Genomic DNA, 26,638 nt, shown 5'->3' with positions numbered 1-26,638 from the left:
GAGCTGACACCCTCCTTCCCTGCCCCATACAGGAGCCCAACAGCCCCAGTCTGAACCTTGAAGGAAGGATGGAAGGAAAGAAGGAAGGTAGAAGATTAGGAGAGAAGGAGCACTTTAGGTTAGTACTCTGATCAGGGCCCCAGGGACAGCCAGAAAGAGTCACTTAGCAGAGCTACAGACAGGGAGCTGTGAACCCTGGGGTCTGGAGGCCTCCTACCTTCTCTAGTAAAAGGCTCTATATTTAAATGGCTGCTTCCTCCCTGGACTATTTTGGTACATCTATTATTGGCTCCCATTTAGTGTCTGTTTATCTAAATATGCTTTCAACTAGAACATAATTCTTTTGATTATCAGTTGATGCTGCGACACAGTAGGAATACAGATAATTGTCACTGTGCACATTCTGCTAGAAATATAAAATTATTCTCTTTAGAGCCTTTGAGTAGGGTGCTGGAGCACAGACGTTATGCAGTGCAGGCACGTGGGATCTGTAGAGCGCTAATTTGTTGGCTCCTGTGCCTTCCTCCCTGGGCTGTCATCTGAGCCTCCCCAGGAGCTCGAGCCAAGCACAACTCCCCGGGATCCTGCGGTTCCTTCAGCTGCGAGGACAGAGGAGCTCAGTCCCCGCTCTCAGAAGCTTGGGCTTCCTTCAAGGTTATCTGGGGCCAGAGGGGCCAAGCGGCCGGAGGGGCGGGGGGCGGGGCGGGGGCAGACCCCAGACCCGGGTGCCCGCCACCGCCTTTCTGGCGCTGCCTGAAACAGGAGACACCATCAGAGCTGTGAGGGGGGTGGGGGGCAGCTGCACAGCCTCAAGCAGGAGCCGCCCGCACTGGGTGCTCAGAGCGAGGACTGGGCGGCAGTTTCTTCCGGTTCCATCCCTCCGCACCTCACCCCTACTGCTCACCTGCTCCATCCCCGCGCCCGCCCCACGGATAAGGGCTCTACCTCCAGCCCACAGCTCCCCACCCCAAGCAAGCTGCCTCTTCATTTACAAGCAGCATCACTAATTGCTTTTTAGGGTCCCTTTTCTGCTCTCTGTTCAAAATTCACGGGGCGTTCCCTAGCCCCTTTTATGCTACTTTTCTGAACCTTTTCAGCCTCTTTTACAAACTTAGCACTTTCTGTGCCTCTTTTAGTCTTTGCGAGAAGAAAGAGACTTGAGAGGGTTTTTTTTTTTTTTTTTTTGGCAGTAAAGCTCCTTCTCCCGTACCCTTTCCCCCGCCCTCTCCCCACCCCGTCCCCCACCACCACCACCAAAAGCACACGCATTGGCCCTCCTCCCACTGAATGGGGCTTTGTGCAGGGAATTTCCGGAACATAGCCCAGTGCCCAGGCCTCTGTGTGAGGAGAGGAGGGGCCCAGCCGGGCAAGGAGACCCTTAAGCCCACCCCATTACCACGGTCACTGTTTGCCCTGGATTCTTTAAAAGGCCTATTGTTGCCGGTTGCCAGGTATTCCTTAGCAACACTTAAGCCAAGCTGCCTACCCTATTTAGGCCCAAAACTTTTCAATGGCCTCCAAAACCCGTGCTTGTCAGCAGTGCAGACCGCTCCTCAAACAGCCTCTGAGGGGAGGGAGAAGCCACACCATCCCCCAGCCGTCTCTGCCTTTCAAATATCTGTGTTTGAGGCAGCTTGAGGGCTTCTTGTCATTTGCCTAGGATCAGCAGGCCAAACAATTGCAATTAAAATTTCTCTCCAACCCTGGCATCTCCTTTCTCCCTCCTGCCCCCACCCCACTTGCAGACAGATCTCTAACTTAATATTCGGCTGGGACTGGGTTTCATCATTTTCTGCAAAGACCTCCTGACTTTTCTTCTCAACCATTTTAAAGGAAATTGCTTTATTATTTTAGGAGAGTTTTGGTGAGCTTGCATGCAAGGTTTTATACTCCTCCCCATCTCTGGTGAAGAGGAAAATAATAGAATCACAGAGTCTGTATTCTAGAAGGAATCTTAATGATGGTCCACAGATGAGGGTCTGGAGGCCCAATTTGGAAATTGGCTTGCTCAGGTCACAGAGATATTTAGCAACAGATGGGGCTCTGGAACTCAAGGTCCCTGGCCCCCAATCCTGTACTATTGCCCACTACACAGCTCCAAGTAACACAAGAAGCAGACTAGCTGAATAAGAAAAACATAGTCTGTGCATCTCAAAACTTGAAAGTGGGAGGAAAGCAGATTCTGATTTCAGAGGAGTGTATCCTGGATTATTTGCACTCCTTCCTTTCCAGAAGAAGCATGAATTTGCCCCAGTCCAGTGAGGAGCATCCTTGGAAACATGTGAGGTTTATTTGCTACCTACTCTCTGTAGAGATCTGAGGCATCTCTCCCAGGTCCTGAATTCGATGAAGTTCCATGTCACTGCACTGCTGACAACATGATAGCCGTTCAGTTGCTTCACGTGAGCCCTACCACCCCACATTTGCCTTTTGACAGAAACTGAATGACTTGCTCAAAGCCACACAGCATTTAGAATAAAATCCAGCTCCTCCACCCGGCCTGCATTCCCCTGCATGCTCAGGTCTATCTGATCTCTCACTTCACCTTCTACCTCTCCCTAGTGACTCAGTTTATTCTAGCTGCATCTACCTACTCTCTGTCCCTGCACACAACAACCTCACTCTTGCCTCAAGATTGTCCTTACTCTTCTCTCTGCCTCCAGATCTTGGTGGAGCCAATCCTTCTTACCTTTCAAGACTCTGCTCCTATGTTCTTGCCTCAGGGAGATCATCTCTGTTCAGACTTTATTAGCTTAACTTTTCCTGTTGTTCTTTTTAAAATCCTTTATAACAGGCATTATTATACATTTTTACAATGGATTATTTGCAATAAAATATCTATTGCATTTATCTTCATCACTATTATTTACAGACATTTGGAGCTTATTCATTATCTGTTCCATTTCTGAACATAAACTGTATGAGAACTCTATGCCGTGTTTATCATTATGCTTCTAGGGTCTAGAGCAGTTCCTGGAGCATAGAAGTTTCTAAAAAAATAGATTTAAGGTATAAATAAGTGCATGAATGTGCTCATGAGTGGTAGACAGGAAAATTAGAACACAAGTCTCCTTTACTCCCACTATTATATCCTTTTGTTTGGGGCACTGTGAGGATAAGGGAAGGAAGGGCATAAGTTTTTAGGCACTTCCTTATAACCCAGTGTAACATTTTTAAACACTATTATTATTTTTGTTCTTCTAAGGAGCCTTTTTGGACACTTTTCTTGCCTAATTGGCCTCCATGAAATTATCAAAGATTTCTTGTATATTTATTTGTTTACTGTAGTCCTTTTTTTTTTACTGTAGTCTTTTGAAAGGCTACAGAACATTGTAATGTCTAAGAGTGTCCCACCCCAAGAACCAATGTTGCCTCCTTTTTTTGTAAAGATTTTATTTATTTATTCATGAGAGACACGGGAGAGAGAGAGACAGAGACACAGGCAGAGGGAGAAGCAGGCTCCATGCAAGAAGCCCAACATAGGACTGGATCCGGGGGCCTACAGGATCACACCCTGGGCTGAAGGCGGCACCAAACTGCCAAGCCACTGGGACTGCCCCCCATGTTGCCCCCTTGAGAGTGATATCAGCTCCTCTGAGAATGCATGTTATAATCAGGACAGTCACTCAGGGTAAAAGCGTACAGATTTCTGATGGTACTATAAAACCAGAGAATGAATTATTTCCCCAGTGGAAATGGAAGAGAGTTGTCTCAGAGCTTGGATGTGGAAGGATCCTAAACCTAGAAGATGAGAAGAATGGGCCAAAAAGATGGTGGATGTGTTAACTTTAGGCTTCCAGCCCAGCCTTCATATTACATACCTCACAAAGGTTTGGTGTTTTTTTTAAGACCTCTGGAAAAGCCCTTTCAGCTTAGGTAAATGTGGTGTTAAACCACTAATCGTTAACTCTTGCCTCTTCTTATTCAGCTTTTAATCAAATTATACAAAAGCTTTCAAATGCTCTTGGTTTCCAAAACCAGGGTGAAGATGAGGTCATATTCTAAAATGTGACCTTGTAAATCAAAATTTTAAACTTTTACTGCTGGCTACAGGTCCACAAAATAAATTCTTCATTAAAAAAATAATCAGCACTTCCTCCTGAAAACACCTGTAAATTAAGGGCAGACATAATTTTTATTTGGTATTTTCATTGATGCATTTATTATTTCAATAAATGTTTGTTTAATCCTTCCTATATATCTACAAAGCTATGTTCTTTTCACAGCTTATACGTGAGTACCAGATACTAGGGAATGGAGTCTACTCTTTGTTGGCTGTACAATTAAAGACATAATCATTATGTGGCCTCTCATATTGATTGCCTATGCATAGAGTTCTTAATAATGTTACGTGGATTCCATTATCTCCTTAGTAGAAAACTTAGAAGTCTATTCCCAGTTTAGTGGACATCTACTTTGTTGCCTGCCTGGCATCCTTCCTTTCTGTCTTGTAGTTATAGTAACCTCCTCTTGGGAGGGGAACTAAGCTCCCTTTTCCATGTGGTTCTGGAACTACTGCAATTCAGAGAGTGCTTCTCCACACATGGTTGGAAGAGGATAACCTAGTCACAGATAATCCTTGGTCAGTTGATTGCCCAGAGATGGAGCACATGGCCCCAAAGTAACTGAGAAGGGCCTTTCTCTGGATACTTCTACTTTTTAAAGATAGGAAGTCCCAAGTTACACCTTCAAAACCCACGCTTCTACATCTTCTTGCTGAGAGAAGGAAGAGACCTGTTCTAGAAACTGAAAGTACCTAGGTGTTTTGGAGGGTGCTGTTACTCACTCCTGCCATGTTGAAAGAAGAATGAAACCAGAGGGCAGGAGAGCCTCAGTTCCAAAAAGGAAGTTGAAGGGCTACATTCCTGAAAATCCAGTCCGGATTTGGACCTAAGAGTCAAGCTAAGAGTTTAGAGATGATTATGGGAGGCTTAGGAGAGCAAAGAAATCAGAAACTGGCAAATGGGGCCTGGGTGATCATACCCTATACTATTTGGTCTTTCTGTTGACTTCATAGGCCAGCAAGGTCAATCTAGCAACTGGCAGGTTTACAGAGCTCAAGATGGAAGATTCTTAGAGGATTTTAATTCCTTTTTAGACATTCATTGATCCATTGACTTCTCAGAAACATTTATTATCCAGGTATCTTCCTTCCTCTTTCTACACAATGATATTCCCAGATTTTTACACCAAGTTCTTCTCTTTCCTCATTCCACCAAACTTCCCTCCCCTCCCTGTGGTAGCCTGAACAATGCCCCTCCTCCAAAGATATCCGACACCCTAATCCTTGGAATCAGTGCAATTGTTACCTTACAAAACAAATGGGATTCTGCAGATGTGATTAAGTTAAATATCTTGAAATGAAAGGATTAGGGTTACCTGGGTGGTGCAGTTGGTGAAGCCTCTGACTCTTGGTTTTGACTCAGGTGGTAATCTCAGGGTTGAGAGATCAAGCCCTGCATCGGACTCTGCACTCAGCATGATGTCTGCTTAAGACTCTCTCTCCCTCTGCTTCTCTACACCTCCTAAAATAAATACATACATACATACATACTTTTTTAAAAAGAAATGAGAGAATTATCCTGGATTGTCTAGATTGGAAGACAGGTCAGATTCAGAGAAGAAGATATGACAGCAGAAACAGGTTGGTGACCCACTTTGAAAGTGGAGGAAGGGGCCACGAGTTAAAGAGGCTTCTAGAAGCTGGAAAGGGTAAGGAAGCAAAATCTTCCCCTGGAGCCTCGAGAAGGAACATAGCCCTGCTAACACTTTGATTTCAGTCCTGAAAACTCGTTTCAGGCTTCTGAAGGATAATACGTTGGTGTGGTTTTTTTGTTTTTTGGTTTTAATACGCAAATCTATTTTATTTTTATAGAGATTATATAGCAACCAACACCAGAAAAGCAATTTCTTTTAAGGATAGCATTCACAGTAGTTCCAAGAACATTTAGAGAAAATTTAAGAAATAGAAAAATCTCTACATTGAAAATTATAATATTACAATATATTCAAAACAATCACAGTATCAGTATATGCTTCATTATCAAAGCTGACAAGTACAGCAAGACAGACTGGAAAAAATAGAGAAGAAATTTGAAGCATTTATATTATTATTTTTATTTTAAAGTTCAGAATCTAGAGCAAAAGCTGTTGAACTGCAAGAAATCTTTTTATGGGGGTGGAGGAAGAGGGTAAAAATCCCATTCCTTAGGTCTTTTCTCTGAGAATTGGGCTTTGTTGGAATCTAAAGGGAGGCACAGAATCTGAGTGAATGAACCCAGGTGATGATGAGAGGACAGGGATTAGTTATCCCTGAGCAAATTGCAAGTTTCTGAACAAAATAAATGTTGTCATTGTTTTAAGCCACTAAGTTTTAGGATGATTTGTAATCAAAGAAATCAAAGAAACAAGTTTATTTAATTTTCACAATAACCATTTGAAGTAGGTGCTTACCAGTACCTCAGTATTCTATTTTACCAAGAGGAAACAGAAACAATGAAGTTAAGTACTATCAAATGTCCGTTGATGTGGTTTTTAAGTCCCCATGTTTGTGGTTCTTTTTGATAGCAGCAGTAGGAAGCTAATAATTTTCTAACGATTCCCAGATCCATTCCATTTTGAACCACTTCTTGGGCTCCAGTAGTCATTTGTACCTGACAACTTGGATATCTCCATTTTCGCATTTTCCAGGTACTTTAAAGTCAACACATGAAGATCTACTCCCATTCTTGCTCCTCTATCTGTGCACTGAATCATGTTAGCAGCATCACCACCTACCTGAGAGAAGCTCATTCAGGAAGCTTAAAGCAGTCTCTTGCTCTTCTTTTATTCCTTCTTTTCAATGAAACATTGCTCTATCATGTTCTCTATGAGTATTTATAACTCCCAAATACCCTAGTTCAGATCTCTGAAATGTATATTATCCTGACAACCACTAACTGCCTCCTTGCCCCCGGTCTCTCCCCAAGAAGTCATACTTAGCAATGCCCTTAAAGTTATCTTTGATAACTGAGGATGTCATGATCCTATCTGAGATGTTAATTGGCTATATGACTTAAGCCAGTACATCTACAAAGTAAAGCCTGAGCTTGTTACACATTCAAATATCTTCAGCATCTTGTTCTGCCCATTTGAGCCTCATTCCTTATCACTCTTTCCTCATCAAACACACACATGCACACACACTGTAATCATAGTAGACCACACACAATTCACCATTTAATAAAAATATGCACTTTTCTGTATCTCACATGTTCTTTACCCCCACTCTTCTTTGTCAGCAAACTTCTAATCTTTCACTGCCAATTTCAGTGCCACGCTAACCCCAACTGCTCCATATTCCCAGCCAGAGTGAAGGGTCCTTTCTGTGATCCCAAACCATTTAGTGCATGCTCTGTTGTGGCATATATCCCATCGAGTCATGGTCTTTCCTTTATACACTTGTGTTTTCCCCACTAAAAGGTGAGTTCCTCAGTACAGGGGCTGTGTCTCATTTCATCTCCCTAGTCTTAACACCTAAATCCCAATGTGCTGCGTTACCAGCCCTGTCCATGTGAGGGACCAAAGGAGTGAAATGGACCAGCAGTGGGCTTGTTTCTTATTTCTGGAAAGCATGACAGCTGACATAAAATCATAAAATCGAGGAATAACAGGTAAAGCAAAGGAACCCCGTTTCTCTGCACAATAAGGCTTTCTGACCCCACGGCAAGAGGTACTTTGCAAGTTATGAGACCATTAGGTACACATTTTGTTCCTCGATTTGGGCTTAGGGTTTACTGACACTACAAATTAATGTATGCCCTTCAGAGATATATTTATGTCCTTAATGAGATGGATTGATGTTTACATGCAAAATGTTAAAGAGAATAAATAGATGTGACTAATTTTTCACTGATGAGATCTCAACAGAGACTAGACCTGGAAGTTTCCTGCAATTTTCTGTACAACTTGGAGCCCCAAACCCACTTAGTCCACCTTCTTTGGCAGAGCTGAAGATGTGAAAAGTCATCAATATTTGTCCTTATAATTCCCCATCTTATACATACCTCATCTATAGTGTGACTTAAACAGAATAATACCAAATTGAGGAAACATTATAAAAAAGGGGGATGTCAGATATTAGGATCCCTTCTGGAGAGTAGAGTAGAAGTTCACATTAAGGAGGTTAGGAAAAATAGGTTCTTTGGAAGAAAATAAAAGCAGAAAATAGGATACCCAAATTAAAATCTTAGGATGTGTCCACTTTTAAATGATTCTAAAACCATGCCTAGCACCTAGTAAATGTCAAACAAATAGTTTTTGAATTTCAAAAGTAAAGGAGTTAGCGTTTTATATGCTTTCCCTTGGTCTCTGGAAAAGTCATAATTATCATACAGCTTTTAGATTTCCCCTTCCAACATTATAATTTTCCCTAATTACTCCTCAACTATTTATTAAGGGAAGCCATAATCATTGCTGCAGCTTGTGTGGAGCAGTGCTGGGAGGTTAAAGGGGCAGGACAGTTAGGGAGGAGAGCAGTCTTCCCTCATCCATTTCTCTGTGCTGTTCCACAGTAAATCAAGTGGTGACCCGGGTGGAATTGGGAGTGATAGAAAATAGGACACTGAAAAGCAAATTCCAAAGCTCAGTTTTGGAGAAACATAAAAGGAGAAATTCCACTGTACCAACTGCATACTCAAAGATGGCCCTAGAAAGGCGGGTAAGGGGAGTGGTAGATGAAATAGAACAGGGCATCAGAGTTGGCTGGTACTGGCTTATAAGAGCCAGTTGCTAAATTTTCCTACATTGTGTGAGCCAGTTTTTAAACATAGTCATTATTAAACACTCAATAAATTTAAACAAAATTAATTATATTAAAAAAGATAATGATATCCAAAATTCAACACATCCCATTTTACTCCATCTTATTATTATCTGTGTTCTTGAAGTCATTTGCATCTTTTGTAGCTGAATCTGTATGATGAAAATATTGTGTAACAGTGTGTTGCTATTCATCTATTTTCAATTCTGTGTTCAGTGATGTCATTTTGATTGTTTGGAATCAGCTGGGGCAGAATTTTCCATCAAGATAATGGCAAAAAAGTATCAGTCGGTACATTTTCCCCTCTCTAGAGCTGGTTGTTAAATATTTTTCAGTATACTCCCAGTGAATCCTGGCTGCAGGGCTATAGAAACATTTACTGGGGTAGTTACTATGAATTAGAGAAAGGTTAACTCATTTTATTAAAACCACAATGTGTTAAGTCACTAACACATACTTTTAGTAAGTGATGGCATTTAATAATCTTCTATAATAACCCAATAATATTGTCTCCCTTTTCATAAACAAGGAAACTGAGATTCAGAGAAGTTTTCTAAAAGGTTCCCATTGTCACTCAGCTACTTACTGCCTTTGGTTGCCAGAAGAGACACAAAGAAATTATAGTTGGTCCTTGAACTATAGGATGTTAAGCTTTAAATAAGGAGTCAACACATATGAATGGAAAACATTTAGTCTAAACTTAACTTTTATCCCCAAATGAAATGCTGAGAGGTGAAAATTACAGTGCCTTAGGTAACAAAAAACACTGATAGGAATAATAGCAGACTGGACAATGAAGATTATTTAAATGGAGGCCAACAATAGAAACTGTCTAAAATGAAATTAGAGGGGAAAAAAAACTTTAAAAAGTGAATAGCACATCAATGAGCAGTGAGACAATATGTTTATGTCTGTGTATGTATAATTAGAGTCCCCAAATTGCAGTGTCTAGAAAAATAATATTTAAATAAATAATGGCCAACTTTTTCTAAATTTGAAAACTACAAAGTCAAAATTCTAGAATCTCAACAAGTCCCTAGTCAAGAAACATGAAGAAAGTTTATACTAAGGCACAGCATGATCAAATTGCTTAAAATCAATTATGAGAAGAAAATCTTAAAATCAGAAAAAAAAAGAAATGTTGTTTACAGAGGAACAAATATAAGAATTCATCAGATACCTTATCAGAGAGGAACAGAAGTGAGAAGATAATGAGACAATATCAACATAAAACTAAGCAACAACAACGAGGACAACAAAACCCTGCCAACGTAGTAGACTTCTGTACTTGGTAAAACTACTGTTCTGAAACAAAGATGAAATAAAGAATTTTTCAGACATACAAATATGGAAAAATGTTATCACCATGTAAAAAAGTTAAATGAAATACTACAGGAAGGACAATGATATAAGATAAAAATCTGAATTTACCTAAGGAACTAAGAACATCAGAAATGGTAGTTATGAGGGAAGAATAAATACATTGAAAGGGTTTCAGAGGTCTTATGTATTGGGTTTTTCTTTCTTCAGCCACTGGGCCAGGTTGTGAAACTATGATTAGGCTGTGTACATACATGTCTCCACAACTTGAACTGCCACTAACATGTGTGTAAAGCACCTCCTAATAAGAAAACCAAAAATCTATTCATCATGGAGTTCTCTTATAATGAGCTGGTCACATATATACATCCTAGTTTTGTGGTTGACCAGGCTTAACCATTGAAACTCCCAGATCCACTGAAAAGACACTGAAATCAATCAGAAATTCAATCATTATTACTAAAAATTACTGACAATCTGATTTACTCTGTTACGAAACAACTCATTCAATGTTGCAAAATATGATTAGCTAAGAGTTAATAGTTCTGGAGACAAGCATGGGGCCAATCCAGACCAGCTGAGATTAATCTACTTTATATAGTCCTATCAAAGAAATTGAATTTGTAGTTAGGAAATATTTTGTCAACAGAAAACTCTGAATCCAGATGGTTTCACTCATACCAAATATTTAAGAAGAAAATAATTCTTATTCTACCCAAAATCTTCCAGGAAAGTGAAAGTAAAAGAGAACGTAATATTTTCCAACTCTTTTTTTTTTTTTTTTAGGCTGGCATTACTTTGATATCAAAATCAGACAAAGACATTACTAGAAAACTGCAGACCGGTATCTCCAAAATATTTAGACAATAAATGTACCATGACTAAGTGGGATTTATACCAGAAATGCTGAGTTAGTTTAATACCTTAAAATTTATCAACGTAATTCACCATATTAATAGACTAAAACCATATATATATATATATATATATATTATATGTATAATAATCTCATTTGATGGAAAAAGCATTTGGCAAAATTTAAAATTCATTCCTGATTAATTTTTCTTTTGGAAAACTCTCAGAAAACTAGAGGAAGAAGAAGTTCTTAAACTTGATAAAGTTCTTAAACTTTCATCTATGAAACACTCAACTAATGACATACTTAATAAGGAAAAACTAGATGCATTTCCACTAAGAACAGGAAAAAAAGGTGCTTTATTCAATACTATGCTGGAGGTTCTAGCAAATGCAATAAGTTAAGAAGAAAAGAATGATACCTAGGTGAGGAAGGATAAAGTAGGTTTATTCCTAGGTATCTTATGCTTTTGAGTGCAATTGTAAATGGGATGGACTCCTTAATTTCTCTGTCTTCAGTCTCATTGTTAGTGTATAGAAATGCCATTGATTTCTGGGCATTGATTTTGTATCCTGCCACGCTACCAAATTGCTGTATGAGTTCTAGCAGGGCAATTTACACGTTTAATGCAATCCCTATCAAAATACCATGGACTTTCTTCAGAGAGTTAGAACAAATCATTTTAAGATTTGTATGGAATCAGAAAAGACCCCAAATAGCCAGGGGAATTTTAAAAAAGAAAACCATAGCTGGGGGCATCACAATGCCAGATTTCAAGTTGTACTACAAAGCTGTGGTCATCAAGACAGTGTGGTACTGGCACAAAAACAGACACATAGATCAATGGAACAGAATAGAGAACCCAGAAGTGGACCCTGAACTTTATGATCAACTAATATTCGATAAAGGGGGAAAGACTATCCATTGGAAGAAAGACAGTCTCTTCAATAAATGGTGCTGGGAAAATTGGACATCCACATGCAGAAGAACAAAACTGGACCACTCTCTTGCACCATACACAAAGATAAACTCAGAATGGATGAAAGATCTAAATGTGAGACAAGATTCCATCAAAATCCTAGAGGAGAACACAGGCAACACCCTTTTTGAACTTGGCCACAGTAACTTCTTGCAAGATACATCCACAAAGGCAAAAGAAACAAAAGCAAAAATGAACTATTGGGACTTCATCAAGATAAGAAGCTTTTGCAAAACAAAGGGTACAGTCAACAAAACTAAAATACAACCTACAGAATGGGAGAAGATATTTGCAAATGACGTATCAGATAAAGGGCTAGTTTCCAAAATCTATAGAGAACTTATTAAACTCAACACCAAAGAAACAAACAATCCAATCATGAAATGGGCAAAAGACATGAAGAGAAATCTCACAGAGGAAGACATGGACATGGCCAACATGCACATGAGAAAATGCTCTGCATCACTTGCCATCAGGGAAATACAAATCAAAACCACAATGAGATACCACCTCACACCAGTGAGAATGGGGAACATTAACAAGGCAGGAAACAACAAATGATGGAGAGGATGTGGAGAAAAGGGAACCCTCTTACACTGTTGGTGGGAATGTGAACTGGTGCAGCCACTCTGGAAAACTGTGTGGAGGTTCCTCAAAGAGTTAAAAATAGACCTGCCCTACGACCCAGCAATTGCACTGTTGGGGATTTACCCCAAAGATTCAGATGCAATGAAACGCCGGGACACCTGCACCCCGATGTTTCTAGCAGCAATGTCCACAATAGCCAAACTATGGAAGGAGCCTCAGTGTCCATCGAAAGATGAATGGATAAAGAAGATGTGGTCTATGTATACAATGGAATATTACTCAGCCATTAGAAACGACAAATACCCACCATTTGCTTCAACGTGGATGGAACTGGAGGGTATTATGCTGAGTGCAGTAAGTCAATCGGAGAAGGACAAACAGTGTATGTTCTCATTCATTTGGGGGATATAAATAATAGTGAAAGGGAATATAAGGGAAGGGAGAAGAAATGTGTGGGAAATATCAGGAAGGGAGACAGAACATAAAGACTCCTAACTCTGGGAAATGAACTAGGGGTGGTGGAAGGGGAGGAGGGCGGGGGGTGGGGAGGTATGGGTGACGGGCACTGAGGGGGACACTTGACGGGATGAGCACTGGGTGTTATTCTGTATGTTGGTAAATTGAACACCAATAAAAATTAATTTATAAAAAAAAAGGAAGGATAAAGTAAAACTGCTATTATTTGAAGATGACATAATCATCAGTAAAGAAAATTATTGCGGGAAATTAAATGGAATTTGCAATATAGAAACTAGAGCTAAAAGGTTGTGGAACATAAGATCAGAATACAGAAACCAATTTTATTTTCATGTACAATCAATGGATGATTAGAAATTGAAATTGTACAAAATCAATACCATTTGCAATCCTATAAAAACTATTAACAGAGTGAAAAATAGAATAAAAAATATTGAGCAGAACTCAGAGACCTGTGGAGCAATAACAAAAGATCCAACATTTATATCATTACAGCACCAGAAGGAAGGAGAAAAAGAGGGACCTGAAAGAGGTTGTGAAGGAACAATCACTGAAAATGTCCTAAATTTGGTAAAAGACACAAAGCTACAGAGCCAAGAAGCTGCGTGAACTCCAAAGAGAATAATCCTAAAGAATTCCATGCTAAGGCACAACATAATTTAACTTTGAAAAACTAAAGACAAAGAAAAAATTTTGAAATGACACATTATCTATAGGAAATAGAATTTGAATTATTAATTTGAATCAACAATGAATTTCTCATCTGAAACCACTGGAGCCAAAAGGAAGTGACACAACATTTTTCAAGTGTCAACTTGAATTCAAAGAATTGTCAACTATGAATTCTGAATTCTAGAATAGCTAAAATAATCTCAATAAAGAAGAATTAAGTAGAGATAACCACTCTACCCAATAGTAATTCTCACTATTTATCTACAGCAATCAAGAAAGTGTGGTACTGACAGGTCAGTACATAGATAAATGGAACAGATGAGAGAACGCAGAAATAGATTCACATATATATGCCTGACTAATTTTTGACAAAAGGTGCAAAAGCAACACAAGGTAAAAAAAGATAGCTTTTTGACAAATGCTGCTAGAGCAATTAGATGTCCATAGCAATAAGCACAAACCTCAACCCATACCTCACACTTCATAGAATAATTAAGTCAAAACAGACCATGAGCTTAAACATAAATTATAAAACTAATAATACATTTAGAATAAAAATAAGAGAAAATATTTGTGACCTAGAGCTAGGCTAAGAGTTCTTAGATCTGTAAAAGGATAGGCTAACAAATCAAATTGTGACAAAATTTAGACATTTTTACTCTAGAAAGCCTATGTGAAGGTGAAGAAGAGGAAAAAATAACCTGAGCTTGGGAGAAAATCTTTGCCTGATAAGAGATAATTATCTAGAATATATAAGGATCTTCTGAAACTCAACAGTAAAGAAAATGTTGAATGAGGAAGCAAGAGATGTGAGTAGACACTTTAGACAAAAGGATATGTATATGGCAAATAAGCCTGCGAAAAAATATAATGAGCTATCCCTACTTATCTATTAGAATAGCCAAAATCTAAAATAGTTAAGACACCAGACAATGGTAAGCATGTGGAGAAACTGGGTAAGTCATGCATTGCTTGTGGGAATACAACATGATACAGCCACTCAAGAAAGGAATTTTTCTAATTCCTTTCTAATAAAGCTAAACATTCAATTGCCACACAATCCAGCAATTGCACTCTTGGTGATTTACCCCCCCACCCTCCTCGAGAAATAAAAACCTTCTTCTTTACACATACACACACAATTATATACAGATGTTCATAGTAGCTTTATTAGTAACAGTCAAGACCTGAAATAAGATGACATGTTCTTCAACAGGTGAATGGTTAAGCAAAGTGTGGTGCAGACACACTATGGAGTGCAACTCAGCAACAAACAAAGAGAAATCTACTGATACACAGAACAATGTGGACAAACCTTCAGGGATGAGTACAGATTGGGGAAAAAAAGAAAGCCAATCCCAGAAGATGAGATACTATGTAATTGCATGTATATAACTTCTTTAATAATTACAAAATTGGGAAGCCTGGGTGGCTCAGCAGTTGAGTGTCTGCCTTTGGCTTAGGGTGTGATCCTGGGAACCAGGATCGAGACCCACATCAGGCTCCTTGCAGGGAGCCTGCCTCTTCCTCTGCCTATGTTTCTGCCTATCTCTGTGTCTCTCATGAATAAATAAAAACTATTCAAAAATAATTACAAAATTGTACAAATGAAGGAACAATTAGTAGATACCAGGGATTTGGGATGTAGGGGAAGGGGAGGGTCTATAAAGGGCAACAGGAGAGGTTCTGGCAGTGACCTAACTAATCCATCTCAAGTGTGGTAGTGGATACAAAGCCCTACACATGTGGTAAGATTGCAAAGAAGGAAATACACACAGAGAATTGAAGATAAGCATACTCATGAATGAGTAAGTATATTGAACAAGATTGGTGGATGGCATCAATGTCAACATCCTGGTCGTGATATTATACTACAGTTTTGCAAAAGATTATCGCTTATGGAAACTGGGAAGAGTGTACATGGGATATCTATGATTTTTTACAACCACAAATGAATCTACCGTTATCTCAGTAAAAAATTTGATTAAAAATAAAACAAAATCCTACACCGACCTTACAATCCAGCCATTCTACTTGTAGGGATTCACTCAAGAGAAATGAAAGAGCTTGTCACGCAAAGACTTTTACATTAATATTTATATTAGTAATCGTCAAAATCTGTTAACAACTCAAATGCCCATCAACGGGCGAGTGGATAAACAAAATATGTTTCATCCCTACAATGAGAAACTACTCAGAATTTAAAAAGAATGTGCTATTGATATACACAGCAATATGATGAATCTCAAAATAATGATGCTGAGCCAAAGAACCCAAATAAATGAGTGTATGCTGTATGTTTCCATTTCAAGAAAATTCTAGAAAATGTGAACTAGTCTGTATTGACAGAGAGCGGATCAGTTGTTGCCTGGGGGTGGAAGGTAGAGGAAAGAGGGATGACATAAAGGCCGCAGGAAAGTTTTCTGAGTGGTAGATGTGTTCATTATCTTAACTGTGATGGTAGTTCCTGGCTGCACAGATACATCAAGCTTATCATATTATCTACATTATACACATGTAATGTACTGTATATCAATTATTCCTCAATAAAGCTTTTTTTTTAATGCTTTAGGAAAAAGGAAGTAAAAAAGAGGTGATTATCTCCATTAGCCTAATAACAGGCTCAGAGAGATTGCCCTCAGAGTTCGTAGCTAGTAAATATTGAATTCTGGATTCCAAGCAAAGTCTTTTTTTTTTTTCCAAGCAAAGTCTTATTCCAAAATCTATATTATTTCCATTACACCTTACTGAACGGCAAGACGTGTGTGTCAGCTGTCACCACAATAAACTTGCATAATGAACCACCTCCAAACTAAGCATATACCCTCGCTTGTTCCTGGGCAGGTCAGCTGGAGGTCTGCTGATCTCTGCGGAATTCAACGGGGCTTGATTCCGAGGTGCCGGTTACATGTGGGTATGCTCCACGGACCTACCAACGTCCTGGGACCAGCGGGCAACCTACATCATGTCATTTTCTTGGAAGAGTCAGAAGGGCAGGCATGCAAAGCCCAGCTGCTTATGGGCAATTCAAGCTGCTGCTTCTCCTCCATCTGCATCCCATTGCCTGATGCGTGTTACCCAGGCACGAGGGGTAAGAAAGTCCACTTGTCCTCTAGTGGGAGGAACTGGGAAGTCACATGGCAACAGCAGTTGATACAAAAAGGAGAAAGGGAATGGGAGCAATAATGCAATTTGCTCATCCTGGGCCAGTGAAACAAGAAAGAGAAACAATGCTTCAGGGCAGGTGCAAAATTGGGGAAGGGAACATTACTTCTGTGAGACAGGATCAGGTAACCACAGGTACTGGGAGGCTGGAGCAGGAACAGGGAGCAGGGTCAGCAGCCACACCACCAGACCTCAGAGGATGTGGTGACTATTTCTTCCTCTCTGCCAGCATCTAGCCCGCCCACACCTCAGTTAAAGAAGCCTAATTTCTGTTGAATGAATTTTCCTACAACTCGCTCATCACAAGCAGGGCCACAGTAAGGTGTTGGGGCTATCTCAGGAAGGGCTTAAGTCTCATGTGGAGTAGAGTCGGAGCTTTGCAGGACTCACTGCAGAGGGGAACCCAGGAGGGCCTTGCTTCCTAGATCCCAAAGAAGTCTACCCTCTGCTCTCGGCTAGGCCTGCTTCTTCTGTTCTACAAGCCTCCCCACAGTTTTCCAACACACTTCCCTTTCCTAAGTCATCAGAGTTTGTTGTTGCTGCTTACAGCTTGAGAACAAAATAACAGTGCCCACATGACTGCTGGGAATGCCTGGAAAACCACGATGTCTGAATCGAGTTTTGGTGGCCGCATAGCCACATTAGCAACTGTCCCCGAGATGCTTTTAATCACAGCTCCTCCATACTCAGGACTCCTTCCCTCTCCCTGCCTCCACTCTGCTTCTCTCGAACGGGCCTTCCCTCTGTATCTCAGTGCTGGCCTTGCAGTGGCTTCTGCTCACTACTTTCCCTCAGCTGATTCTACTTTGTGGTCCATATCCTTTAAGGGTGATTCCAGTCCAACATCCTCCAAAGAGAGGAGTTGTCCATATGCCGAGATCACTATATGGCATTGAGCTCCCTTGCCGGCCGCAGGTCTTAAGCTACACTACGTCTTGAGCCGCCTGCCCATAGCCTCTCTTGGGGCAGACGCTGGTCTTGGGTCTGCATAGTGGTGGCCAAATTCATGTAGATAGAGAGAATCAAGATTTGTATGTAAGGTGACTTCGCTCGGAAAGGACTGTGGGTATGGCAGGCTCCCTCAATGCTGCACATGTGCCAGCCTTTGAGTGAGGAAGAAGTGAGGGTAGGATTTGGAGAAGGGAAGGGAATGGAAACCAGAAGGCTAACTTTACAAATGAGGAATCCCCAGGGGTATCAGCAGAGGGAGCCAGGCAAATGTTTTCAAGGCTGATGAGAACACCCTGGCAAATACCTTGACAGACATGCTGTCTTGCCCTGAGTTGCTCAAGCTGAAACAGGTCTAGGGAAGCCAGCCACGTGACCGCTTGGAACAACCACAGATGGATGCAGACTGTCAGGTCCTGGAGTGTACACACAAGGATGAGCTAATGAGGGACTTTTCAGAAACCTTGAGACCTTATAGAGCCCAAAAGGGGCCGGCGGCCCTCCCCCGATTTGTGGTGTGGAGCTCTGGGGAGTTCTGTGGCAGGAGCTTTTGTCCTCCTGGTGGCAATTCTCCAGCCAAGAGAGTGGCTCTGACCTTGGGGCTATGAGGAGGTTTGATTACAGCTGATGGTCAAACCCGGGGATGTTCAGTTAGACAAAACCCAGGGAAATCATCAATCACCCCGCCCTCATGATTCCTTCAAACCCAAAATAAAATACAATTGTAATAACTGGCATTAATTAAAACTTTGCACTTTAGAAAATGTTTTTTTTTTTAATTTTGTTCATTTGAAAGAAAGAGAACACCGAGGGGGGGAGGAGCAGAGAGAGAGGGAGAAGCAGCTTCCCCCCCGGAGTGGGGAGCTTGACACAGGGCTCGATCCTAGGACCCTGAGATCATGACCTAAGCTGAAGGCAGGTGTTTCACCAACTGAGCCACCTGGGGGCCCCTAGAAAATGCTTTTAAATATCTAACTGTACATCATCTTTGAGGCCTTGCTTACTATTGCAGATACTAAGCTAAGCGTGTTGAATATTTGACCTCATTTAATCTTTGCAATAAACCTTTGAAGTAAGGGATATTATCTCCTTTTTACAGATAAAAAAATTAAGGGCTGAGGAAGCTCATACAAAATGCCCAGAGTCACATATAGCCAAGACTCCAAATTAACCCAAAACCCAGCCCTTACCACCATGTTCTACTTCAGTTTTCCAGATAGTTATAAAACCAATGAAGATGACATTTATCAGTTTCATTTTAAAGAGGAGGAATTGCAGCAAGATTAAAAGATTGAGACACTTACTCCAGGTCACAGCACTTGGTAGATAACTGGCTAGGACTAGATCCTGGACCTGACATGGAGGGCGGTCCACCAGCTATAGTAGAAAGATAATGTGCTTGAAATTAGACAAACTTGACTCAAACACCTGTTGCAAAATGTATTTATTATACGACTTAGGCAGATTTCTCAACATCTCTAAGTTATACAATGGGATCTTTATACCTACACCAAAGAGGAATTGTGAGGATTCAATAAGATAATTTACGTGATGTCAAAGTTTTAGCTTTCTTCTTCCTCTCTAAAAGCTCTGCTGTTTCCACCAAGTTGGGAAAAAAATGACATATTCCCAGCTCAAGCCCACAAATATAGATATAAAGATGAGAAGTCTAATTTACTGACGGGTGGTATTCCAGAAAGATTCCTTTAGCAGGTATTATCTGGAAACCTGGATGAATTCCCCAACATAAGTAGTTCAGTAGTAGGTTGAATTGTGTCCCCCCAAAACACTACATTGAAATCCCTACTCCTGAAACCTATGAATGCGACCTTGTCTGGAAATAGACTTTCTGAAGATGTAATTACGATGAATCCATACTTTAAAAAAAAAAAAAAAAAAGAAGGCATATTGGATTAAGATGGATCCTAATCCAATGACGGGTATTCTTGTAAGGGAATGAGGGAAATTTGGACATAGAAGCACAGAAAAGAGGGCACCATGTGATATGAGGGCAGAAGCAGACACTAGGATAATGCATGGATAAGCCAAGGAATGTTGAGGGTTGCCAGCAACCACCAGAGGCTACAAGACAGGCATGGGACAGATTTTCTCTCAGCATCTCCAGAAGAAACGAACCCTGTGGACACCTCGATTTCAGACTCCTAGTCTCCAGAACTGCTAGGGAGTACATCTCTGTTGTCTTAAACCATCCTGTAGACGGTACATGGTTATAGGAGCCCTGGGCAACTAATACAGTGTGTGTGTGTGTGTGTGTGTGTGTGTGTGTGTGTGTGTGTTTTAATGGAGTGTCAGCTTTTGTTGCCTAAAATATAAAACCAGAACAAAGGTTTGTAGCTTCACGCAACAGCTATCTTACTCAGCTAATTATTATGTGAGTCAGCAATTGGGGTTGGGTTCCGTGGAGCCGTTCTTCTGGGCCTAGCCGGGCCCACTCATGCACCCACCGTCAGCTGCGGAGTCATTCAGGAAGTGACTGATCAATGAAAGCCACAGCTGGAATAGCCGGTCTCTGTACAACTTCAGTGGGCCCACTTAGCCACTTGTGATGGCAGCAGGACAGTGTCCCAGAGCCACACACAGAGCCTTCTGAGACCTAGATTTGGAACTGGAGCACCATGTTTGCATGTTTGGCCAAACAAGTCACAAGGTTAGTCAGGATTCAAATTGGGGGAAAAAAAAAAAACCTGGGGAAATAAACTCTACCTGTTGATGGGAAGATCTGTCAAGTCATGTGTCAAGGGGGCTTGGATACAAGGAAGGGAATAATGGCAGCCATTTTTACTAATAGTCCACCTCAAAAGGTACAAAAAGCCACGGTTCCCATTTAGGAGGGATCTCTAGTGGGTTTTGTCCAGGACCTCTACTCCCAACAACGTATGGAACATGGATTTTCCTTTGCACTTACGATAGCTCTGTTGGGTATCTGGCCCCCTACTCCTTCTCTTAGGTTTTTGAGCATCCTGGAATATTTAGGGAGAAAGCTGTCCTCATAGATGTGCCAGGTGGGGATGAAGCAAAATCTTGGGACTCACCCCTCTCCCCACTCCTTCATTCCTATTCAGTGCGAGGTATTGGGGCTATAGAAAGAAAGTTCTCATCGGATGCTGGCCATAAAATCAGCTTTCATAGTCTTGGGACACCAAAGGTGATGGATAATGCTCACTCAGACGAGGGCCTGGCAGCCTGCAGGTGGTTCAGTTTCTGAGTACTCCATAAAGGCCCTGCATCTCTAATTCCTGAATGTATGATATTAGGGTCCCACCTACCTTGTCAGTCTTTCTCCCAAACATTCCATTTCACCCCAAATTTCTACCAATACTGACTATGCAGCTAATGGAAATGAGTCAGTTGGACCAGGTAGGGACTGTGGCCCACTGAGGACCCTATTCTTTTGGAAAGAGACTGGCACTACCATCTCTGACTACTTGCTACCATGAGGGAGGGTAGGCCCTGGTTCTCAGACTATCCAATTTTTTTGAAGAAGCGAACAATCTGAATTTTTCTATGAAATTCAAGGATATTTAAGTATGGCCATTAAAATCCTAAGCTTGTGTTAACATAAAACTCTAAGATGTGTTCATTGGAACTTCTCTTCAGGATAGATTTGGCCTAAGGGGCACCAGATGGTAAAATTTGGGAAAGAAAGGAATATGTCTTTATTTCTATTTCCAGTCCCACTCCTGAGACAATGGGTACAGAACTGACTGTTTTCCTGATATGAGAACTGATGGGGGTGGGGGGGAATGGAAGACAGAGACAATGTTGGCAAAGTGTGGACCCATGAGGACTAAAGCATGTGATATTATTAGTGGGGCAGCCTAGCATGAGGTCAGCCTGCGGGGGGCGGGGTGGGGGGGCTTACGGCATTGCTTGCTCCATTTAAAACCTGGGATTTGGCAAGTAGATTGACCTCTTTTTAATCAAAATGCAGTCCAGGAACCAGCAGGATCAGCAGCATCTGGAAGCTGGTAAGAAATCTCAAGCCCTACCTAGGCCTAGTGAATCAGAACCTGCATTAAAAAAAAAACCCTTAATTCTTATGCACATTAAAGTTTGAGAGGTACTGAATTAACATATCTAAGTCTCAAGCTCTCCTTAACACAATGAGTGTGACAATGCGCCTCATAGAATACAGAAACGTGGAATGAGTTCAAGAGTGCAAAGCACTGTGCCAAGTGCTGGGTACCCCAGGCACCCAGTCATCTTAATCAAACAAGGCTTAAATTTCTACATCTACATAAAAAGAACTATAAGAGTGAGAGGCGCCCAGGTGGCACAGCCATTTAGGTATGCAACTCTTGGTTTTGACTCAAGGGGTGATCTCATGGGCTGTGAAATGGAGCCCCCAGTTGAGCTCAGTGCTCCATACTCAGCAGGATTTCTGCATGAAGATCCTCTCCCTCTACCCCTGTCCCCACTCCCTGCTCTCCCTCTTCCATCTCTCTCTCTCTTTTTCTCTCTCATAAATAAAATTTTTTTTCAAAAAAGGAATTATGGAAACAATAAAAAGAATCATATGGGAGACCCTAAACTTCCCCTATTGCCAGTTTTTTTTTGTGCAGAAACAGTTTCTGAATTCTGGTGAGAACACAAGGATTCGTCTTTTTCTTCTCTTCTGTGTAGCAGCTGCAGGTATCCCCCGCACCCCGCCTGCCCCCAGAAGGGACTTATCAGAAGGAGACCTGGTAGGACTGTAGTGAGGCATCAGCAATTAATGAGGAACGACATTTACCAAGTGCCTAGCACCCTGCCTGGCACGTAAGAGGTGCTCAATAAATTGCATCTTTTATATCCCATCATTAGCTTCCTATAAATGAGTTAATAATGAATCAAATCCATCCTTACTCTTGGGCTTTCTGAATCAAATAACTCAGATTCTGAACAAGTACTTTCCCTAAATCATCTATGATGCATACTGGGGAGCAGGGAAGGAGGGAGGGGGAGGTTGCTTGCTTGTCTACTTATTGTGAGATTTCATAATATTTGCATTTTTCTGCTTATATAAATAAAATGTACTCTCACACAGGAAGTATTTCAAAAGATAATTAAAACCATTTGAAGTCCTGCTACATAAGAATGTCAGCATGCTGTTTCCTTTCTTGCATACTCTCTCTGGGTGGTTACGCACACTATACTTACACTATTGGATTGGGTACACACAGAACACGAACACGCAACGTATGGATCCTGCTTTTTAGGTTTCACTTAACATTTTATTGGGATCATCTCCTTATCAATAAAAAGACTTCAAATACTTTTTAAAAAAATTTTTTTATTTATTTATTTGAGAGAGCGAGCGAGCAAGAGCTCAGTGGAGGGACAGAGGGGCTTGATCCCAGGACCCTGAGGTCATGACCTGATCGGAAGGCAGCCGTTTAACCAACTGAGCCACCCAAGCGCCCCAAACACTTTTCAATGAAGACCCTAATAGTTCCCAAGTAATGGCTCCACCATCATTTATTCCTTTACTATTGGTCATTGAGGTTATTACCAGGTTTTTGCTATTATAAGTAGTATTTCAATTACAGTCTTTAAAGATAAATCTTTGGCTATATTTCTGATTGTTTCTTTCTGTTTGTTTGGATATCAATCCCAGTGAATGGGACTTCTGGTTTACAGGGTATGAGGTTGTCAAAATCCTTGCTATGTACTGTAAAATTACTTCTGAAAGGGCTACACCAACTTGGATTCCTACTCACCATTGTGCAATATTTATTTCCATGGCCTGAATTGAGTATCACCAATTTTTCTCATCTTTATATTTTAAATGGGCAGAAAAGTATCTCACTTACATTTTCATGTCTTTAATCACTGCAGAAGTTAAATATTTTTCTAATCTTTATTGACCATTGTCATAATTTATAAATGATTTGTTTGTGTCTTTTATCTATTTTCTACTGTATTTTGATATGACCTATTGGTTTATAAAAACCCATTTCTTACTGATACAAATTGCAAGTATTTTCTAGAATGTCGTCCACTTTTTAATGTGGTTATGACAATGTAATATGCTGAATTTTAAATTGTCCTTATAGTCTAATTGTTGTCTTCTATGTTTTCTATTGTTTTGTGCTTAAAAATGTCTTCACATCCCACAAATCAGCTAAATAAGGGCCTATTTTGTCTTTTAATTGAGTCAAGTTTCCATTCCCAATTGGTTTTTAATGTTCCATAATCTCATCCTACTTTTTTTAAATTTCAAGTTTTTTATTTAAATTCTAGCTAGTTAACATACATGGTAAAATTGGTGTCAGGCGTAGAATTTAGTGATTCAGGACTTACATATAATAACACCCAGTGCTTCTCAGCGCAATGCCCTCCTTAATGCCCATCACTCATTACTCATCCCTGGTCCACCCCTCCAACAACCCTCAGTTCATTCTCTATTGGTTAAGAATCTCTTACGATTTGACTCCGTCTCCTTTTTTCTCCCTTACCCTACATTCATTTGTTTCATTTCTTAAATCCTACATATGAGTGAAATCATATGGTTATTTGTCTTTCTCTGACTTATTTCACTTAGCATACTACAGTCTAGCTCCATCCATGTCCTTGCATATGGCAAATTTCATTCTTGCTGATAGCTGAGTAACAGTCCATTGTGTGTGTGTATATATATATATATCCCACATCTTCTTTATCCATTCATCAGTCAATAGACATTTGGGCTCTTTCCAGAATTCGGCTATTGTTGATAATGCTGCTATAAGCATCAGGATGATTGTACCCTTTTGAATCTGTATTTTTATATTCTTTGGGTAAATACCTAGTGATACAATGGCTAGATCATAGGATAGGTCTATTTTTAAGTCTTTGAGGAACCTCCACACTGTTTTCCAGAGTGGCTGCACCAGTTCATATTCACACAAAGACTGTAAGAGTGTTCCCCTTTCTCTGCATCCTCGCCAACATGTTATTTCCTGACTTGTTAGTCTTAGCCATTCTGACTGGTGTGAGGTGGTATCTCATTGTAGTTTTGGTTTGTTTTTCCCTGATGCCAAGTGATGTAGAGCATCTTTTCATGTGTTCATTGGCCGTCTGCATGTCTCTTTTGGAAAAATATCTATTCAAGTCTTCTGCCCATTTCTTAACTGGGTTGTTTATTTTGGGGCCGTTGAGTTTGTTAAGTTCTTTATAGGTTTGGGATATTAATCCTTTATCAGACATGTCATTTGCAAATATCCTCTCCCATTCTGGAGGTTGTCTTTTAGCTTTGTTGATTGTTTGCTTCACTGTGCAGAAGCTTTTTATCATGATGAAATCCCAATAATTCATTTTTGTTTTTGTTTCTATTGCTTTTAGAGACGTGTCTTACATGATGTTGCTACAGCTGAGGTCAAAGAGGTTGCTGCCTGCGGTCTCATCCAGGATTTTGATGGATTCCTCTCTTATATTTAGGTCTTTTCATGCATTTTGAATTTATTTTTTGTGTGTGGTGTAAGAAAATGGTCCAGTTTCATTCTTCTGCAGTTTTCTCAACACCATTTGTTGAAGAGACTGTTTCTTTTTCCATTGGATATTCTTTCTTGCTTTGTAGAAGATTAGTTCACCATATTGTAGAAGATTAGTTGACCATAAAGTTGTGAGTACATTTCTGGGTTTTCTACTCTGTTCCATTGATCTATGTGTCTTTTTTTTGGGCCAGCATCATACTTCTCATACTACTTTTTTGGTAAATATTGTCTCAAGATGTATTCCATTCCATTGATTCATTTACTAATGAGTGAATTATTACCATACTGCCTTCATTATTGTAACTTTCTCAGAATCTTTAACTTCTGAAGGTCGTACCCAGACTTCTGATATAATCACTCAGTTAGAACTTCTAAAAATTCTGGTTATACATTTTTTTAAAAATGTCTCTAACCATTAACTCTGTGATATGAGAGCCTTTGTATCTTATCTTATTAAACAGACAAGTTTATTCATATCAAAAAAGCTGAAATGACTTGCCCATTTCTGATCTCACTAAAAGCAGGGCTAGAATTTGAACCCAGACTGCTACAACCATCTTAGAGCACTTTCCACCACCTCATACTATTTTTTGCTTTCATGAGGTATCAACAAAATGCAGTAGTGGATGGTTTCAGTTCAACCAGGTGAGCATTAAACAAGATGCAAGTGCCTGGGGGCACTAAATACTACAAATTTCTTCAGTAAAGTTTCTAATGTAGAGAGTGTTGAATAAAGGGTGGAGAAAGAGGGAGAGATTCATTCCAACTAGAGGTTGGAGGTTTCCAGCAAGGGATGACCTCTTTACCGAGGCTCGAAGGATGGGTCGAATTGAGATAGAAGAGAAGATGAACAGTACAGGATGGACAAAATCAGAGCATAAAACAACAGTATCTTCTGGGGCTCTTTTATTTGCTCCTTTACCCCGATATCACCAAGCCAATCTGTTAGCCCTCCTGCTGACTTTCAAAATAAATCCTGACTACACAAGTTCTTTATCACATTAGTGATCATCCCTGATGCCTGAGTATGTCCCTTGAAATGCCATTCATCCTCGTGATCCCGTCTGTCTGCTGAGCTCCCAGAACAGCCTCCTTGCATCCCCAACTTTACTCTTTACCTCATGATTTCCAACTAGCTTTCACTTTTGCATCCTAACCACTCCCCTTCCCCCACCCAAAAATCCACTTCTCTCAGAAATATCTTCTTCAGAATCAAGTGTCTGGGATAAAAGGAGTGTGTTTCATAATGATCCAAATGAAGCTTTTCAATCAAGTACAGCAGGTGACAATGTTTGCTCATAGAGCAATTTTCTGAAACGTCCAATCTGTCAGTCCTGAGTTCTTCCATCTCCAGTTTT

At 40.4% G+C, this 26,638-nt stretch overlaps 1 long non-coding RNA gene across 1 annotated transcript; it reads left to right on the top strand.

Moving 5' to 3' along the window:
• The first annotated feature begins 590 nt into the window (after positions 1-590).
• Positions 591-25,733, top strand: LOC112930720 (uncharacterized). The gene is made up of 3 exons (XR_003237193.2): positions 591-654; positions 16,537-16,783; positions 25,129-25,733. It is a non-coding gene; the product is annotated as an uncharacterized lncRNA (long non-coding RNA).
• The last annotated feature ends 905 nt before the right edge of the window (positions 25,734-26,638 follow it).

Source organism: Vulpes vulpes, chromosome 10, assembly GCF_048418805.1.
Source record: "Vulpes vulpes isolate BD-2025 chromosome 10, VulVul3, whole genome shotgun sequence".
NCBI classification, from domain to species: Eukaryota; Metazoa; Chordata; class Mammalia; order Carnivora; family Canidae; genus Vulpes; species Vulpes vulpes.
Note: the sequence above shows the minus strand (reverse complement) of the source record. Positions and strands in the feature narration are given on the sequence as shown.